The sequence below is a fragment of the Anomaloglossus baeobatrachus genome, unplaced genomic scaffold (assembly GCF_048569485.1).
Source record: "Anomaloglossus baeobatrachus isolate aAnoBae1 unplaced genomic scaffold, aAnoBae1.hap1 Scaffold_373, whole genome shotgun sequence".
Classification (NCBI taxonomy): domain Eukaryota; kingdom Metazoa; phylum Chordata; class Amphibia; order Anura; family Aromobatidae; genus Anomaloglossus; species Anomaloglossus baeobatrachus.
Genome location: NW_027443076.1, coordinates 57,920 through 77,032, shown reverse-complemented (window position 1 = coordinate 77,032; position 19,113 = coordinate 57,920). Strand labels below are relative to the sequence as shown.

The 19,113-nt window shown below is 47.5% G+C and overlaps 10 non-coding genes and 1 pseudogene across 10 annotated transcripts; all 11 read left to right on the top strand.

Moving 5' to 3' along the window:
- The first annotated feature begins 2,807 nt into the window (after positions 1 to 2,807).
- On the top strand, positions 2,808 to 3,012 carry LOC142274464 (U2 spliceosomal RNA; annotated as a pseudogene).
- Positions 3,013 to 4,399: 1,387 nt separating this feature from the next.
- On the top strand, positions 4,400 to 4,590 carry LOC142274460 (U2 spliceosomal RNA). Its single transcript, XR_012738769.1, has one exon. It is a non-coding gene; the product is annotated as a U2 spliceosomal RNA (small nuclear RNA).
- Positions 4,591 to 5,977: 1,387 nt separating this feature from the next.
- Positions 5,978 to 6,168, top strand: LOC142274514 (U2 spliceosomal RNA). Its single transcript, XR_012738806.1, has one exon. It is a non-coding gene; the product is annotated as a U2 spliceosomal RNA (small nuclear RNA).
- Positions 6,169 to 7,554: 1,386 nt separating this feature from the next.
- LOC142274513 (U2 spliceosomal RNA) lies at positions 7,555 to 7,745 on the top strand. Its single transcript, XR_012738805.1, has one exon. It is a non-coding gene; the product is annotated as a U2 spliceosomal RNA (small nuclear RNA).
- Positions 7,746 to 9,132: 1,387 nt separating this feature from the next.
- On the top strand, positions 9,133 to 9,323 carry LOC142274512 (U2 spliceosomal RNA). Its single transcript, XR_012738804.1, has one exon. It is a non-coding gene; the product is annotated as a U2 spliceosomal RNA (small nuclear RNA).
- A 1,388-nt stretch (positions 9,324 to 10,711) lies between these two features.
- LOC142274510 (U2 spliceosomal RNA) lies at positions 10,712 to 10,902 on the top strand. Its single transcript, XR_012738803.1, has one exon. It is a non-coding gene; the product is annotated as a U2 spliceosomal RNA (small nuclear RNA).
- Positions 10,903 to 12,289: 1,387 nt separating this feature from the next.
- Positions 12,290 to 12,480, top strand: LOC142274509 (U2 spliceosomal RNA). The gene has a single exon (XR_012738802.1). It is a non-coding gene; the product is annotated as a U2 spliceosomal RNA (small nuclear RNA).
- A 1,387-nt stretch (positions 12,481 to 13,867) lies between these two features.
- On the top strand, positions 13,868 to 14,058 carry LOC142274508 (U2 spliceosomal RNA). The gene has a single exon (XR_012738801.1). It is a non-coding gene; the product is annotated as a U2 spliceosomal RNA (small nuclear RNA).
- A 1,387-nt stretch (positions 14,059 to 15,445) lies between these two features.
- Positions 15,446 to 15,636, top strand: LOC142274507 (U2 spliceosomal RNA). The gene has a single exon (XR_012738800.1). It is a non-coding gene; the product is annotated as a U2 spliceosomal RNA (small nuclear RNA).
- A 1,387-nt stretch (positions 15,637 to 17,023) lies between these two features.
- On the top strand, positions 17,024 to 17,214 carry LOC142274506 (U2 spliceosomal RNA). The gene has a single exon (XR_012738799.1). It is a non-coding gene; the product is annotated as a U2 spliceosomal RNA (small nuclear RNA).
- Positions 17,215 to 18,601: 1,387 nt separating this feature from the next.
- Positions 18,602 to 18,792, top strand: LOC142274505 (U2 spliceosomal RNA). Its single transcript, XR_012738798.1, has one exon. It is a non-coding gene; the product is annotated as a U2 spliceosomal RNA (small nuclear RNA).
- The last annotated feature ends 321 nt before the right edge of the window (positions 18,793 to 19,113 follow it).

Below are 19,113 nucleotides of genomic sequence, written 5' to 3'. Positions count from 1 at the left end.
GGAATACGTTAAACTCGAGTTCCGTTTCTTCTTTCAGGCAAAGAGTCAACAACAGGCGTGTCTGAAGAGGAGGGACTTCAGGAGACTCCAGCGTGAGCTGCGTTCCCTGCAGGACCTTCTTCGATGCGGCTGGGACGTGAGAGAGGAGCTGGAGGAGACTAAGAGGAGCCTGAAAAGGCACTTCGAGGAGGAGTCCGAGCGAATTGTCTTCCGTTCCAAAGTGGAGAACCTGGAGAAGGGTGAGAAATGTAACTCGTTCTTTTTCAGGAAACTCCACGCCGGTCACACGCCCATGAATGAACTACGAGACGAGAGTGGAAACATGCGACGCGGGAAAGAGAACGTGATGAAGGTCGTCAGCGACTTCTACAGCGAACTCTACGCCCGCAAGACTACTGACCCCGAGGCCGCCGATAAGTTCCTGTCAGGTATCACTAACCATCTTGACCCTGCAGACGCGGCGGCCATGGATGTTCCTCTGACGGTGGACGAGCTGCTCTCGGCCGCCAAATCCTTTAGTTCTGGCAGGACACCGGGCAGTGACGGCCTCCCAGCAGAGCTCTATGTAGCGCTGGGAGACCTAATCTGTCCGGACCTGTTAGGGCTGTATGAGGAGATGGTGGTGGAGGGCAGAATGCCTCCATCTCTGAGGGAAGGAATGGTCACGATCCTGTACAAGCGTAAAGGAGAGAGGTGCGACCTGAAGAATTGGCGTCCCATCACCCTTCTGAACGTCGACTACAAGATCCTGGCCAAGACGATGGCAACGAGATTGAAGACTGTTATCGGACGGATCATCCACCTGGATCAGACCTGCGGCATCCCCGGACGTCGCATCGCAGACAGCCTGGCTCTCATGCGGGACACGGTCGAGTACATCAAAGCCCGCCGGGTGCACGCAGCCCTGATCTCGTTGGATCAGGAAAAGGCCTTCGACCGTGTTTCCCATGAGTTCCTGGGCAAAGCTCTGCACAGGTTAGGTTTGGGTAACATGTTTTGCTTGTATGTCCAACTAATGTATTTTGATATTCACAGCTCGGTGTTGGTAAACGGCTGGAAGACTGACCCCTTCCCGGTCCTCTCAGGGGTCAGACAAGGCTGTCCTCTGTCACCTCTTCTTTTTGTTTGTGTTATAGAACTCTTTGCAGAGGCTATCCGGCGGAATGGAGAGATCAGAGGGATCACCGCACCAGGACCAGAACGCTTCGAGGTCAAGTGCTCGCTCTACATGGACGACGTGACCGTCTTCTGCGCGGACCGGCGCTCAGTCGACACCCTCGTCCAGACCTGTGAGACCTTCGGACGGGCTTCGGGAGCCAAAGTCAACTGCGGGAAGTCGGAAGCCATGCTCTTCGGGGACTGGCAGCCGGCCTCTTCCGCCCCCTTCCCTTTCAGCATCCAGCCGGATTTCATCAAGGTTCTTGGAGTCTGGTTCGGGAAGGAAGGAGCAGCCCTCAAGTCCTGGGAGGAACGCTTGACCAAGATCACCCAACGGATCGGTCTGTGGAGCCTCAGACGCCTCACCTGTGAGGGCAAAGCACTGGTCCTGCGTAACGAGGTACTGCCCGTGCTGCAGTACACGGCCCAGGCCTGGCCCCCCCTTGCCACCGTGTGCAGGGCCATTACCAGGACGGTGTTTCGTTTTGTCTGGGGATCCAAGATGGACAGAGTAAAGCGGAGCATCATGTACAAGGATCCTCGCAAGGGTGGGAAGGGCGTACCCGATATCCCCACCCTCCTGCGATCCTCCTTCGTATGTGACTGCGTTCGCCGAACTCTGCGAGTCAAGAGAGGTTCCGCGGGTGGGTCCATGTCTCGCTTCTTCCTGCTCCCCCTTTGGAGACGGTTAGGCTGGGACAAGTGGGACAGCTCCTTCCCCTACAACTGGACGGCGCCATGGTTCTACGGAGACGTGGTTCGGTTTGTGAGGGAACACCAACTGGAGGGACTCAAGCCTGATTTGTGGAAGCCAAAGACTATCCACAAACTCATCAGAGCCAAGGACGAAATGGAGAACATTCCAGGACTTCATCACGACACACTGGAGACTGTTTGGACAAACGTGTCATCGGCTGGATTGACCAACGGGCACAAGGACTTGTCATGGATGGCGATACAGGGCGGACTGCCCGTCCGGTCATTCATGCACGCCCGGAACCTGTGCAAAACCCGGTACTGCCCAAGGTGCCCCTTCGTGGAGGAAACATCGCTGCACGCCTTTTGGGACTGCCGTTTCGCACAGCGCCTGTTGGTTGCCCTGGAGGATGACCTGAGGAACTCCGTCCCCAGAGGGAGCCTATCGTACCATTCCGTACTTTATGGACTCTTCCCTGGGACTCACACCGTTGGAGCCATCCAGGAGGCTTGGCGCCTTATGAACTGCTTTAAGGACGCTATTTGGGTCGCCAGGAACCGGCTCATCTTGAAGAGGGAGAAAATGTATATCCAGGATTGCCGCAGGCTGATCCACAGCCTGCTCAGAGACTATTCCATCATGGACAGTCCGGACGACAGCGCCGAGGAGGAGGTTTAGACCTCTTCCATGCCCCCTCCCTCCTTTTCCCGTTATGTGCGTCTTTCAATAAAGCTTCGGGCCTGTGATTTCCCCACCCTATCCCCCTTTTCCCCTACCCCCATCCCCCAATCGCCGGTTCGTCGTTATTTATGGTCTAACTTTTTCTTTCAGCTTGAGTGTTATGGATAAGCATAGGAGTGTGATGTATAGTTTAGTGCGTCGTACTCTATGGCTATGTAAGAAGGATTGTATAGTTCTGTGTGTACGGGGCTGCGGCACTGTACACGGTTTGTTACCTTTTTGTGAGTAGTGCATGATAATAAAGATGCTGTTAAATCAAAAAATCTGTTCTTATCAGTTTAATATCTGATACGTCCCCTATCTGGGGACCATATATTAAATGGATTTTTAGAACAGGGAGATGGAAAAAGAGCTTGCTCTGTCCACTCCACGCATTGACCTGGTATTGCAGTACCTCCAGGAACGGTGCACCCCTTCTTAACCCAGTTTCCAAAAGCAGAACTCAATTCACCTGATTCATATTAGCCCGATTTAATGAATTGGAAGAAAGCATACGTCTTCATATGCACCTCAATTTGGCCCATTCACTTTTCACACTTCCTCCTTTTGTTTTTTATCTTTCACACTTTTGACTTTCTTTATTCATCCAAATAGCAAACTCATCACCACTCAACCTGACCAACTCGGCTATGTCCCCGTGCTGCAGTTCTCTGTCTTATCTAGATCATTTGCAATTGAATGGAATAGATCCCTTTTGGACAAAGTGGATTCACCTGCTGCTGCAGTGACCACAGGTGTGATAAGATCTAGAATTGGCATCTGGTGCGATCTCTCCGCTTCCACTCCAAAGAAAGTTACCTGTTTATTCCTATCATGCATTGGTTTTTGGGGTTTTCTTTGAGTAATGATGATCTCTTTAGTAGTCTGTTGGCGCCCTCTCCTGGAGGAATAGTTTGCTTGCTCTTGGACATTCTAAAAGAGAGGTCATGATAGACATTGAGCTTCTGAGCTCAATTGGGGACAGTCATGGGTGATGAATGTTTGCAACCTACTGCGAAGCCTCATACCGCAATATAAGGAACGTCAAATACTAAGAAAGGGCGGCCTATGAAAGAATTACTACTTTCAATAAGTACACTTAAACGGCTAATTGGGAATAGAAAAACTGTAAAAAGCCCTCTGAGAAAGCCCCCCTCTAACCTTTGATAGTAAGCTTTTCTGTAGTCTGCCTGTTGATGTATTTTCCGTTTGAACTGTGCACAACATGAAGAGACGGAACACTGGCGGCTTGTCACAATGCCCCCCGATGACATCACAATAGCGCTGCTGCCTAGAAAACAAGCTGCGCAGAAGAAGTTGTTCTTTGGGTGGGAGGGTGGGCTAGTGGAAGGAGGGGGCAATCTCTTTTTTTCCCGGGTGGTAGGGGGATGACAGGAGAAGGGAAGCGGGTGGTGAGAAAGGTACAGAGGGCAGGGTTTGGGGGCTGGGAAGGAAAGGGAAAAGATTAGGGTTTGGGGATGATGAAAGGGCTTTCTACGGGTAAGGATGGCAAAGGGTGGCAGTGACGGAAAGTCAGGCAACCTGTCCTGTCCGTCTTTTTGTATCGTGAATTGGAAAGACTGCAAGGGGGAGGGGAGTTGCTTGCGCCCTAAAGGAGGAGTTATTCAGATTCATTGCAGTGGGCGGCGGCTGCAAAACGCACCATTCTTCTTGTTTTTGCTCTGCAAAGCAGCCTTTTCAAGGGTTGGCTTGGGTGACAAAATGTCTTGTGTAGGCGTGGGTTTGTCTCCCTCTCGCTCTCTCTCCCTAAGATGTGTCCGGCATAGGCCAGGGTGCCACTCGAGGCCCAAACCAATTCTGGTTATCGCTTCTCGGCCTTTTGGCTAAGATCAAGTGTAGTATCTGTTCTTATCAATTTAATATCTGATACGTCCCCTATCTGGGGACCATATATTAAATGGATTTTTAGAACAGGGAGATGGAAAAAGAGCTTGCTCTGTCCACTCCACGCATTGACCTGGTATTGCAGTACCTCCAGGAACGGTGCACCCCTTCTTAACCCAGTTTCCAAAAGCAGAACTCAATTCACCTGATTCATATTAGCCCGATTTAATGAATTGGAAGAAAGCATACGTCTTCATATGCACCTCAATTTGGCCCATTCACTTTTCACACTTCCTCCTTTTGTTTTTTATCTTTCACACTTTTGACTTTCTTTATTCATCCAAATAGCAAACTCATCACCACTCAACCTGACCAACTCGGCTATGTCCCCGTGCTGCAGTTCTCTGTCTTATCTAGATCATTTGCAATTGAATGGAATAGATCCCTTTTGGACAAAGTGGATTCACCTGCTGCTGCAGTGACCACAGGTGTGATAAGATCTAGAATTGGCATCTGGTGCGATCTCTCCGCTTCCACTCCAAAGAAAGTTACCTGTTTATTCCTATCATGCATTGGTTTTTGGGGTTTTCTTTGAGTAATGATGATCTCTTTAGTAGTCTGTTGGCGCCCTCTCCTGGAGGAATAGTTTGCTTGCTCTTGGACATTCTAAAAGAGAGGTCATGATAGACATTGAGCTTCTGAGCTCAATTGGGGACAGTCATGGGTGATGAATGTTTGCAACCTACTGCGAAGCCTCATACCGCAATATAAGGAACGTCAAATACTAAGAAAGGGCGGCCTATGAAAGAATTACTACTTTCAATAAGTACACTTAAACGGCTAATTGGGAATAGAAAAACTGTAAAAAGCCCTCTGAGAAAGCCCCCCTCTAACCTTTGATAGTAAGCTTTTCTGTAGTCTGCCTGTTGATGTATTTTCCGTTTGAACTGTGCACAACATGAAGAGACGGAACACTGGCGGCTTGTCACAATGCCCCCCGATGACATCACAATAGCGCTGCTGCCTAGAAAACAAGCTGCGCAGAAGAAGTTGTTCTTTGGGTGGGAGGGTGGGCTAGTGGAAGGAGGGGGCAATCTCTTTTTTTCCCGGGTGGTAGGGGGATGACAGGAGAAGGGAAGCGGGTGGTGAGAAAGGTACAGAGGGCAGGGTTTGGGGGCTGGGAAGGAAAGGGAAAAGATTAGGGTTTGGGGATGATGAAAGGGCTTTCTACGGGTAAGGATGGCAAAGGGTGGCAGTGACGGAAAGTCAGGCAACCTGTCCTGTCCGTCTTTTTGTATCGTGAATTGGAAAGACTGCAAGGGGGAGGGGAGTTGCTTGCGCCCTAAAGGAGGAGTTATTCAGATTCATTGCAGTGGGCGGCGGCTGCAAAACGCACCATTCTTCTTGTTTTTGCTCTGCAAAGCAGCCTTTTCAAGGGTTGGCTTGGGTGACAAAATGTCTTGTGTAGGCGTGGGTTTGTCTCCCTCTCGCTCTCTCTCCCTAAGATGTGTCCGGCATAGGCCAGGGTGCCACTCGAGGCCCAAACCAATTCTGGTTATCGCTTCTCGGCCTTTTGGCTAAGATCAAGTGTAGTATCTGTTCTTATCAGTTTAATATCTGATACGTCCCCTATCTGGGGACCATATATTAAATGGATTTTTAGAACAGGGAGATGGAAAAAGAGCTTGCTCTGTCCACTCCACGCATTGACCTGGTATTGCAGTACCTCCAGGAACGGTGCACCCCTTCTTAACCCAGTTTCCAAAAGCAGAACTCAATTCACCTGATTCATATTAGCCCGATTTAATGAATTGGAAGAAAGCATACGTCTTCATATGCACCTCAATTTGGCCCATTCACTTTTCACACTTCCTCCTTTTGTTTTTTATCTTTCACACTTTTGACTTTCTTTATTCATCCAAATAGCAAACTCATCACCACTCAACCTGACCAACTCGGCTATGTCCCCGTGCTGCAGTTCTCTGTCTTATCTAGATCATTTGCAATTGAATGGAATAGATCCCTTTTGGACAAAGTGGATTCACCTGCTGCTGCAGTGACCACAGGTGTGATAAGATCTAGAATTGGCATCTGGTGCGATCTCTCCGCTTCCACTCCAAAGAAAGTTACCTGTTTATTCCTATCATGCATTGGTTTTTGGGTTTTCTTTGAGTAATGATGATCTCTTTAGTAGTCTGTTGGCGCCCTCTCCTGGAGGAATAGTTTGCTTGCTCTTGGACATTCTAAAAGAGAGGTCATGATAGACATTGAGCTTCTGAGCTCAATTGGGGACAGTCATGGGTGATGAATGTTTGCAACCTACTGCGAAGCCTCATACCGCAATATAAGGAACGTCAAATACTAAGAAAGGGCGGCCTATGAAAGAATTACTACTTTCAATAAGTACACTTAAACGGCTAATTGGGAATAGAAAAACTGTAAAAAGCCCTCTGAGAAAGCCCCCCTCTAACCTTTGATAGTAAGCTTTTCTGTAGTCTGCCTGTTGATGTATTTTCCGTTTGAACTGTGCACAACATGAAGAGACGGAACACTGGCGGCTTGTCACAATGCCCCCCGATGACATCACAATAGCGCTGCTGCCTAGAAAACAAGCTGCGCAGAAGAAGTTGTTCTTTGGGTGGGAGGGTGGGCTAGTGGAAGGAGGGGGCAATCTCTTTTTTTCCCGGGTGGTAGGGGGATGACAGGAGAAGGGAAGCGGGTGGTGAGAAAGGTACAGAGGGCAGGGTTTGGGGGCTGGGAAGGAAAGGGAAAAGATTAGGGTTTGGGGATGATGAAAGGGCTTTCTACGGGTAAGGATGGCAAAGGGTGGCAGTGACGGAAAGTCAGGCAACCTGTCCTGTCCGTCTTTTTGTATCGTGAATTGGAAAGACTGCAAGGGGGAGGGGAGTTGCTTGCGCCCTAAAGGAGGAGTTCTTCAGATTCATTGCAGTGGGCGGCGGCTGCAAAACGCACCATTCTTCTTGTTTTTGCTCTGCAAAGCAGCCTTTTCAAGGGTTGGCTTGGGTGACAAAATGTCTTGTGTAGGCGTGGGTTTGTCTCCCTCTCGCTCTCTCTCCCTAAGATGTGTCCGGCATAGGCCAGGGTGCCACTCGAGGCCCAAACCAATTCTGGTTATCGCTTCTCGGCCTTTTGGCTAAGATCAAGTGTAGTATCTGTTCTTATCAGTTTAATATCTGATACGTCCCCTATCTGGGGACCATATATTAAATGGATTTTTAGAACAGGGAGATGGAAAAAGAGCTTGCTCTGTCCACTCCACGCATTGACCTGGTATTGCAGTACCTCCAGGAACGGTGCACCCCTTCTTAACCCAGTTTCCAAAAGCAGAACTCAATTCACCTGATTCATATTAGCCCGATTTAATGAATTGGAAGAAAGCATACGTCTTCATATGCACCTCAATTTGGCCCATTCACTTTTCACACTTCCTCCTTTTGTTTTTTATCTTTCACACTTTTGACTTTCTTTATTCATCCAAATAGCAAACTCATCACCACTCAACCTGACCAACTCGGCTATGTCCCCGTGCTGCAGTTCTCTGTCTTATCTAGATCATTTGCAATTGAATGGAATAGATCCCTTTTGGACAAAGTGGATTCACCTGCTGCTGCAGTGACCACAGGTGTGATAAGATCTAGAATTGGCATCTGGTGCGATCTCTCCGCTTCCACTCCAAAGAAAGTTACCTGTTTATTCCTATCATGCATTGGTTTTTGGGGTTTTCTTTGAGTAATGATGATCTCTTTAGTAGTCTGTTGGCGCCCTCTCCTGGAGGAATAGTTTGCTTGCTCTTGGACATTCTAAAAGAGAGGTCATGATAGACATTGAGCTTCTGAGCTCAATTGGGGACAGTCATGGGTGATGAATGTTTGCAACCTACTGCGAAGCCTCATACCGCAATATAAGGAACGTCAAATACTAAGAAAGGGCGGCCTATGAAAGAATTACTACTTTCAATAAGTACACTTAAACGGCTAATTGGGAATAGAAAAACTGTAAAAAGCCCTCTGAGAAAGCCCCCCTCTAACCTTTGATAGTAAGCTTTTCTGTAGTCTGCCTGTTGATGTATTTTCCGTTTGAACTGTGCACAACATGAAGAGACGGAACACTGGCGGCTTGTCACAATGCCCCCCGATGACATCACAATAGCGCTGCTGCCTAGAAAACAAGCTGCGCAGAAGAAGTTGTTCTTTGGGTGGGAGGGTGGGCTAGTGGAAGGAGGGGGCAATCTCTTTTTTTCCCGGGTGGTAGGGGGATGACAGGAGAAGGGAAGCGGGTGGTGAGAAAGGTACAGAGGGCAGGGTTTGGGGGCTGGGAAGGAAAGGGAAAAGATTAGGGTTTGGGGATGATGAAAGGGCTTTCTACGGGTAAGGATGGCAAAGGGTGGCAGTGACGGAAAGTCAGGCAACCTGTCCTGTCCGTCTTTTTGTATCGTGAATTGGAAAGACTGCAAGGGGGAGGGGAGTTGCTTGCGCCCTAAAGGAGGAGTTATTCAGATTCATTGCAGTGGGCGGCGGCTGCAAAACGCACCATTCTTCTTGTTTTTGCTCTGCAAAGCAGCCTTTTCAAGGGTTGGCTTGGGTGACAAAATGTCTTGTGTAGGCGTGGGTTTGTCTCCCTCTCGCTCTCTCTCCCTAAGATGTGTCCGGCATAGGCCAGGGTGCCACTCGAGGCCCAAACCAATTCTGGTTATCGCTTCTCGGCCTTTTGGCTAAGATCAAGTGTAGTATCTGTTCTTATCAGTTTAATATCTGATACGTCCCCTATCTGGGGACCATATATTAAATGGATTTTTAGAACAGGGAGATGGAAAAAGAGCTTGCTCTGTCCACTCCACGCATTGACCTGGTATTGCAGTACCTCCAGGAACGGTGCACCCCTTCTTAACCCAGTTTCCAAAAGCAGAACTCAATTCACCTGATTCATATTAGCCCGATTTAATGAATTGGAAGAAAGCATACGTCTTCATATGCACCTCAATTTGGCCCATTCACTTTTCACACTTCCTCCTTTTGTTTTTTATCTTTCACACTTTTGACTTTCTTTATTCATCCAAATAGCAAACTCATCACCACTCAACCTGACCAACTCGGCTATGTCCCCGTGCTGCAGTTCTCTGTCTTATCTAGATCATTTGCAATTGAATGGAATAGATCCCTTTTGGACAAAGTGGATTCACCTGCTGCTGCAGTGACCACAGGTGTGATAAGATCTAGAATTGGCATCTGGTGCGATCTCTCCGCTTCCACTCCAAAGAAATTTACCTGTTTATTCCTATCATGCATTGGTTTTTGGGGTTTTCTTTGAGTAATGATGATCTCTTTAGTAGTCTGTTGGCGCCCTCTCCTGGAGGAATAGTTTGCTTGCTCTTGGACATTCTAAAAGAGAGGTCATGATAGACATTGAGCTTCTGAGCTCAATTGGGGACAGTCATGGGTGATGAATGTTTGCAACCTACTGCGAAGCCTCATACCGCAATATAAGGAACGTCAAATACTAAGAAAGGGCGGCCTATGAAAGAATTACTACTTTCAATAAGTACACTTAAACGGCTAATTGGGAATAGAAAAACTGTAAAAAAGCCCTCTGAGAAAGCCCCCCTCTAACCTTTGATAGTAAGCTTTTCTGTAGTCTGCCTGTTGATGTATTTTCCGTTTGAACTGTGCACAACATGAAGAGACGGAACACTGGCGGCTTGTCACAATGCCCCCCGATGACATCACAATAGCGCTGCTGCCTAGAAAACAAGCTGCGCAGAAGAAGTTGTTCTTTGGGTGGGAGGGTGGGCTAGTGGAAGGAGGGGGCAATCTCTTTTTTTCCCGGGTGGTAGGGGGATGACAGGAGAAGGGAAGCGGGTGGTGAGAAAGGTACAGAGGGCAGGGTTTGGGGGCTGGGAAGGAAAGGGAAAAGATTAGGGTTTGGGGATGATGAAAGGGCTTTCTACGGGTAAGGATGGCAAAGGGTGGCAGTGACGGAAAGTCAGGCAACCTGTCCTGTCCGTCTTTTTGTATCGTGAATTGGAAAGACTGCAAGGGGGAGGGGAGTTGCTTGCGCCCTAAAGGAGGAGTTATTCAGATTCATTGCAGTGGGCGGCGGCTGCAAAACGCACCATTCTTCTTGTTTTTGCTCTGCAACGCAGCCTTTTCAAGGGTTGGCTTGGGTGACAAAATGTCTTGTGTAGGCGTGGGTTTGTCTCCCTCTCGCTCTCTCTCCCTAAGATGTGTCCGGCATAGGCCAGGGTGCCACTCGAGGCCCAAACCAATTCTGGTTATCGCTTCTCGGCCTTTTGGCTAAGATCAAGTGTAGTATCTGTTCTTATCAGTTTAATATCTGATACGTCCCCTATCTGGGGACCATATATTAAATGGATTTTTAGAACAGGGAGATGGAAAAAGAGCTTGCTCTGTCCACTCCACGCATTGACCTGGTATTGCAGTACCTCCAGGAACGGTGCACCCCTTCTTAACCCAGTTTCCAAAAGCAGAACTCAATTCACCTGATTCATATTAGCCCGATTTAATGAATTGGAAGAAAGCATACGTCTTCATATGCACCTCAATTTGGCCCATTCACTTTTCACACTTCCTCCTTTTGTTTTTTATCTTTCACACTTTTGACTTTCTTTATTCATCCAAATAGCAAACTCATCACCACTCAACCTGACCAACTCGGCTATGTCCCCGTGCTGCAGTTCTCTGTCTTATCTAGATCATTTGCAATTGAATGGAATAGATCCCTTTTGGACAAAGTGGATTCACCTGCTGCTGCAGTGACCACAGGTGTGATAAGATCTAGAATTGGCATCTGGTGCGATCTCTCCGCTTCCACTCCAAAGAAAGTTACCTGTTTATTCCTATCATGCATTGGTTTTTGGGGTTTTCTTTGAGTAATGATGATCTCTTTAGTAGTCTGTTGGCGCCCTCTCCTGGAGGAATAGTTTGCTTGCTCTTGGACATTCTAAAAGAGAGGTCATGATAGACATTGAGCTTCTGAGCTCAATTGGGGACAGTCATGGGTGATGAATGTTTGCAACCTACTGCGAAGCCTCATACCGCAATATAAGGAACGTCAAATACTAAGAAAGGGCGGCCTATGAAAGAATTACTACTTTCAATAAGTACACTTAAACGGCTAATTGGGAATAGAAAAACTGTAAAAAGCCCTCTGAGAAAGCCCCCCTCTAACCTTTGATAGTAAGCTTTTCTGTAGTCTGCCTGTTGATGTATTTTCCGTTTGAACTGTGCACAACATGAAGAGACGGAACACTGGCGGCTTGTCACAATGCCCCCCGATGACATCACAATAGCGCTGCTGCCTAGAAAACAAGCTGCGCAGAAGAAGTTGTTCTTTGGGTGGGAGGGTGGGCTAGTGGAAGGAGGGGGCAATCTCTTTTTTTCCCGGGTGGTAGGGGGATGACAGGAGAAGGGAAGCGGGTGGTGAGAAAGGTACAGAGGGCAGGGTTTGGGGGCTGGGAAGGAAAGGGAAAAGATTAGGGTTTGGGGATGATGAAAGGGCTTTCTACGGGTAAGGATGGCAAAGGGTGGCAGTGACGGAAAGTCAGGCAACCTGTCCTGTCCGTCTTTTTGTATCGTGAATTGGAAAGACTGCAAGGGGGAGGGGAGTTGCTTGCGCCCTAAAGGAGGAGTTATTCAGATTCATTGCAGTGGGCGGCGGCTGCAAAACGCACCATTCTTCTTGTTTTTGCTCTGCAAAGCAGCCTTTTCAAGGGTTGGCTTGGGTGACAAAATGTCTTGTGTAGGCGTGGGTTTGTCTCCCTCTCGCTCTCTCTCCCTAAGATGTGTCCGGCATAGGCCAGGGTGCCACTCGAGGCCCAAACCAATTCTGGTTATCGCTTCTCGGCCTTTTGGCTAAGATCAAGTGTAGTATCTGTTCTTATCAGTTTAATATCTGATACGTCCCCTATCTGGGGACCATATATTAAATGGATTTTTAGAACAGGGAGATGGAAAAAGAGCTTGCTCTGTCCACTCCACGCATTGACCTGGTATTGCAGTACCTCCAGGAACGGTGCACCCCTTCTTAACCCAGTTTCCAAAAGCAGAACTCAATTCACCTGATTCATATTAGCCCGATTTAATGAATTGGAAGAAAGCATACGTCTTCATATGCACCTCAATTTGGCCCATTCACTTTTCACACTTCCTCCTTTTGTTTTTTATCTTTCACACTTTTGACTTTCTTTATTCATCCAAATAGCAAACTCATCACCACTCAACCTGACCAACTCGGCTATGTCCCCGTGCTGCAGTTCTCTGTCTTATCTAGATCATTTGCAATTGAATGGAATAGATCCCTTTTGGACAAAGTGGATTCACCTGCTGCTGCAGTGACCACAGGTGTGATAAGATCTAGAATTGGCATCTGGTGCGATCTCTCCGCTTCCACTCCAAAGAAAGTTACCTGTTTATTCCTATCATGCATTGGTTTTTGGGGTTTTCTTTGAGTAATGATGATCTCTTTAGTAGTCTGTTGGCGCCCTCTCCTGGAGGAATAGTTTGCTTGCTCTTGGACATTCTAAAAGAGAGGTCATGATAGACATTGAGCTTCTGAGCTCAATTGGGGACAGTCATGGGTGATGAATGTTTGCAACCTACTGCGAAGCCTCATACCGCAATATAAGGAACGTCAAATACTAAGAAAGGGCGGCCTATGAAAGAATTACTACTTTCAATAAGTACACTTAAACGGCTAATTGGGAATAGAAAAACTGTAAAAAGCCCTCTGAGAAAGCCCCCCTCTAACCTTTGATAGTAAGCTTTTCTGTAGTCTGCCTGTTGATGTATTTTCCGTTTGAACTGTGCACAACATGAAGAGACGGAACACTGGCGGCTTGTCACAATGCCCCCCGATGACATCACAATAGCGCTGCTGCCTAGAAAACAAGCTGCGCAGAAGAAGTTGTTCTTTGGGTGGGAGGGTGGGCTAGTGGAAGGAGGGGGCAATCTCTTTTTTTCCCGGGTGGTAGGGGGATGACAGGAGAAGGGAAGCGGGTGGTGAGAAAGGTACAGAGGGCAGGGTTTGGGGGCTGGGAAGGAAAGGGAAAAGATTAGGGTTTGGGGATGATGAAAGGGCTTTCTACGGGTAAGGATGGCAAAGGGTGGCAGTGACGGAAAGTCAGGCAACCTGTCCTGTCCGTCTTTTTGTATCGTGAATTGGAAAGACTGCAAGGGGGAGGGGAGTTGCTTGCGCCCTAAAGGAGGAGTTATTCAGATTCATTGCAGTGGGCGGCGGCTGCAAAACGCACCATTCTTCTTGTTTTTGCTCTGCAAAGCAGCCTTTTCAAGGGTTGGCTTGGGTGACAAAATGTCTTGTGTAGGCGTGGGTTTGTCTCCCTCTCGCTCTCTCTCCCTAAGATGTGTCCGGCATAGGCCAGGGTGCCACTCGAGGCCCAAACCAATTCTGGTTATCGCTTCTCGGCCTTTTGGCTAAGATCAAGTGTAGTATCTGTTCTTATCAGTTTAATATCTGATACGTCCCCTATCTGGGGACCATATATTAAATGGATTTTTAGAACAGGGAGATGGAAAAAGAGCTTGCTCTGTCCACTCCACGCATTGACCTGGTATTGCAGTACCTCCAGGAACGGTGCACCCCTTCTTAACCCAGTTTCCAAAAGCAGAACTCAATTCACCTGATTCATATTAGCCCGATTTAATGAATTGGAAGAAAGCATACGTCTTCATATGCACCTCAATTTGGCCCATTCACTTTTCACACTTCCTCCTTTTGTTTTTTATCTTTCACACTTTTGACTTTCTTTATTCATCCAAATAGCAAACTCATCACCACTCAACCTGACCAACTCGGCTATGTCCCCGTGCTGCAGTTCTCTGTCTTATCTAGATCATTTGCAATTGAATGGAATAGATCCCTTTTGGACAAAGTGGATTCACCTGCTGCTGCAGTGACCACAGGTGTGATAAGATCTAGAATTGGCATCTGGTGCGATCTCTCCGCTTCCACTCCAAAGAAAGTTACCTGTTTATTCCTATCATGCATTGGTTTTTGGGGTTTTCTTTGAGTAATGATGATCTCTTTAGTAGTCTGTTGGCGCCCTCTCCTGGAGGAATAGTTTGCTTGCTCTTGGACATTCTAAAAGAGAGGTCATGATAGACATTGAGCTTCTGAGCTCAATTGGGGACAGTCATGGGTGATGAATGTTTGCAACCTACTGCGAAGCCTCATACCGCAATATAAGGAACGTCAAATACTAAGAAAGGGCGGCCTATGAAAGAATTACTACTTTCAATAAGTACACTTAAACGGCTAATTGGGAATAGAAAAACTGTAAAAAGCCCTCTGAGAAAGCCCCCCTCTAACCTTTGATAGTAAGCTTTTCTGTAGTCTGCCTGTTGATGTATTTTCCGTTTGAACTGTGCACAACATGAAGAGACGGAACACTGGCGGCTTGTCACAATGCCCCCCGATGACATCACAATAGCGCTGCTGCCTAGAAAACAAGCTGCGCAGAAGAAGTTGTTCTTTGGGTGGGAGGGTGGGCTAGTGGAAGGAGGGGGCAATCTCTTTTTTTCCCGGGTGGTAGGGGGATGACAGGAGAAGGGAAGCGGGTGGTGAGAAAGGTACAGAGGGCAGGGTTTGGGGGCTGGGAAGGAAAGGGAAAAGATTAGGGTTTGGGGATGATGAAAGGGCTTTCTACGGGTAAGGATGGCAAAGGGTGGCAGTGACGGAAAGTCAGGCAACCTGTCCTGTCCGTCTTTTTGTATCGTGAATTGGAAAGACTGCAAGGGGGAGGGGAGTTGCTTGCGCCCTAAAGGAGGAGTTATTCAGATTCATTGCAGTGGGCGGCGGCTGCAAAACGCACCATTCTTCTTGTTTTTGCTCTGCAAAGCAGCCTTTTCAAGGGTTGGCTTGGGTGACAAAATGTCTTGTGTAGGCGTGGGTTTGTCTCCCTCTCGCTCTCTCTCCCTAAGATGTGTCCGGCATAGGCCAGGGTGCCACTCGAGGCCCAAACCAATTCTGGTTATCGCTTCTCGGCCTTTTGGCTAAGATCAAGTGTAGTATCTGTTCTTATCAGTTTAATATCTGATACGTCCCCTATCTGGGGACCATATATTAAATGGATTTTTAGAACAGGGAGATGGAAAAAGAGCTTGCTCTGTCCACTCCACGCATTGACCTGGTATTGCAGTACCTCCAGGAACGGTGCACCCCTTCTTAACCCAGTTTCCAAAAGCAGAACTCAATTCACCTGATTCATATTAGCCCGATTTAATGAATTGGAAGAAAGCATACGTCTTCATATGCACCTCAATTTGGCCCATTCACTTTTCACACTTCCTCCTTTTGTTTTTTATCTTTCACACTTTTGACTTTCTTTATTCATCCAAATAGCAAACTCATCACCACTCAACCTGACCAACTCGGCTATGTCCCCGTGCTGCAGTTCTCTGTCTTATCTAGATCATTTGCAATTGAATGGAATAGATCCCTTTTGGACAAAGTGGATTCACCTGCTGCTGCAGTGACCACAGGTGTGATAAGATCTAGAATTGGCATCTGGTGCGATCTCTCCGCTTCCACTCCAAAGAAAGTTACCTGTTTATTCCTATCATGCATTGGTTTTTGGGGTTTTCTTTGAGTAATGATGATCTCTTTAGTAGTCTGTTGGCGCCCTCTCCTGGAGGAATAGTTTGCTTGCTCTTGGACATTCTAAAAGAGAGGTCATGATAGACATTGAGCTTCTGAGCTCAATTGGGGACAGTCATGGGTGATGAATGTTTGCAACCTACTGCGAAGCCTCATACCGCAATATAAGGAACGTCAAATACTAAGAAAGGGCGGCCTATGAAAGAATTACTACTTTCAATAAGTACACTTAAACGGCTAATTGGGAATAGAAAAACTGTAAAAAGCCCTCTGAGAAAGCCCCCCTCTAACCTTTGATAGTAAGCTTTTCTGTAGTCTGCCTGTTGATGTATTTTCCGTTTGAACTGTGCACAACATGAAGAGACGGAACACTGGCGGCTTGTCACAATGCCCCCCGATGACATCACAATAGCGCTGCTGCCTAGAAAACAAGCTGCGCAGAAGAAGTTGTTCTTTGGGTGGGAGGGTGGGCTAGTGGAAGGAGGGGGCAATCTCTTTTTTTCCCGGGTGGTAGGGGGATGACAGGAGAAGGGAAGCGGGTGGTGAGAAAGGTACAGAGGGCAGGGTTTGGGGGCTGGGAAGGAAAGGGAAAAGATTAGGGTTTGGGGATGATGAAAGGGCTTTCTACGGGTAAGGATGGCAAAGGGTGGCAGTGACGGAAAGTCAGGCAACCTGTCCTGTCCGTCTTTTTGTATCGTGAATTGGAAAGACTGCAAGGGGGAGGGGAGTTGCTTGCGCCCTAAAGGAGGAGTTATTCAGATTCATTGCAGTGGGCGGCGGCTGCAAAACGCACCATTCTTCTTGTTTTTGCTCTGCAAAGCAGCCTTTTCAAGGGTTGGCTTGGGTGACAAAATGTCTTGTGTAGGCGTGGGTTTGTCTCCCTCTCGCTCTCTCTCCCTAAGATGTGTCCGGCATAGGCCAGGGTGCCACTCGAGGCCCAAACCAATTCTGGTTATCGCTTCTCGGCCTTTTGGCTAAGATCAAGTGTAGTATCTGTTCTTATCAGTTTAATATCTGATACGTCCCCTATCTGGGGACCATATATTAAATGGATTTTTAGAACAGGGAGATGGAAAAAGAGCTTGCTCTGTCCACTCCACGCATTGACCTGGTATTGCAGTACCTCCAGGAACGGTGCACCCCTTCTTAACCCAGTTTCCAAAAGCAGAACTCAATTCACCTGATTCATATTAGCCCGATTTAATGAATTGGAAGAAAGCATACGTCTTCATATGCACCTCAATTTGGCCCATTCACTTTTCACACTTCCTCCTTTTGTTTTTTATCTTTCACACTTTTGACTTTCTTTATTCATCCAAATAGCAAACTCATCACCACTCAACCTGACCAACTCGGCTATGTCCCCGTGCTGCAGTTCTCTGTCTTATCTAGATCATTTGCAATTGAATGGAATAGATCCCTTTTGGACAAAGTGGATTCACCTGCTGCTGCAGTGACCACAGGTGTGATAAGATCTAGAATTGGCATCTGGTGCGATCTCTCCGCTTCCACTCCAAAGAAAGTTACCTGTTTATTCCTATCATGCATTGGTTTTTGGGGTTTTCTTTGAGTAATGATGATCTCTTTAGTAGTCTGTTGGCGCCCTCTCCTGGAGGAATAGTTTGCTTGCTCTTGGACATTCTAAAAGAGAGGTCATGATAGACATTGAGCTTCTGAGCTCAATTGGGGACAGTCATGGGTGATGAATGTTTGCAACCTACTGCGAAGCCTCATACCGCAATATAAGGAACGTCAAATACTAAGAAAGGGCGGCCTATGAAAGAATTACTACTTTCAATAAGTACACTTAAACGGCTAATTGGGAATAGAAAAACTGTAAAAAGCCCTCTGAGAAAGCCCCCCTCTAACCTTTGATAGTAAGCTTTTCTGTAGTCTGCCTGTTGATGTATTTTCCGTTTGAACTGTGCACAACATGAAGAGACGGAACACTGACGGCTTGTCACAATGCCCCCCGATGACATCACAATAGCGCTGCTGCCTAGAAAACAAGCTGCGCAGAAGAAGTTGTTCTTTGGGTGGGAGGGTGGGCTAGTGGAAGGAGGGGGCAATCTCTTTTTTTCCCGGGTGGTAGGGGGATGACAGGAGAAGGGAAGCGGGTGGTGAGAAAGGTACAGAGGGCAGGGTTTGGGGGCTGGGAAGGAAAGGGAAAAGATTAGGGTTTGGGGATGATGAAAGGGCTTTCTACGGGTAAGGATGGCAAAGGGTGGCAGTGACGGAAAGTCAGGCAACCTGTCCTGTCCGTCTTTTTGTATCGTGAATTGGAAAGACTGCAAGGGGGAGGGGAGTTGCTTGCGCCCTAAAGGAGGAGTTATTCAGATTCATTGCAGTGGGCGGCGGCTGCAAAACGCACCATTCTTCTTGTTTTTGCTCTGCAAAGCAGCCTTTTCAAGGGTTGGCTTGGGTGACAAAATGTCTTGTGTAGGCGTGGGTTTGTCTCCCTCTCGCTCTCTCTCCCTAAGATGTGTCCGGCATAGGCCAGGGTGCCACTCGAGGCCCAAACCAATTCTGGTTATCGCTTCTCGGCCTTTTGGCTAAGATCAAGTGTAGTATCTGTTCTTATCAGTTTAATATCTGATACGTCCCCTATCTGGGGACCATATATTAAATGGATTTTTAGAACAGGGAGATGGAAAAAGAGCTTGCTCTGTCCACTCCACGCATTGACCTGGTATTGCAGTACCTCCAGGAACGGTGCACCCCTTCTTAACCCAGTTTCCAAAAGCAGAACTCAATTCACCTGATTCATATTAGCCCGATTTAATGAATTGGAAGAAAGCATACGTCTTCATATGCACCTCAATTTGGCCCATTCACTTTTCACACTTCCTCCTTTTGTTTTTTATCTTTCACACTTTTGACTTTCTTTATTCATCCAAATAGCAAACTCATCACCACTCAACCTGACCAACTCGGCTATGTCCCCGTGCTGCAGTTCTCTGTCTTATCTAGATCATTTGCAATTGAATGGAATAGATCCCTTTTGGACAAAGTGGATTCACCTGCTGCTGCAGTGACCACAGGTG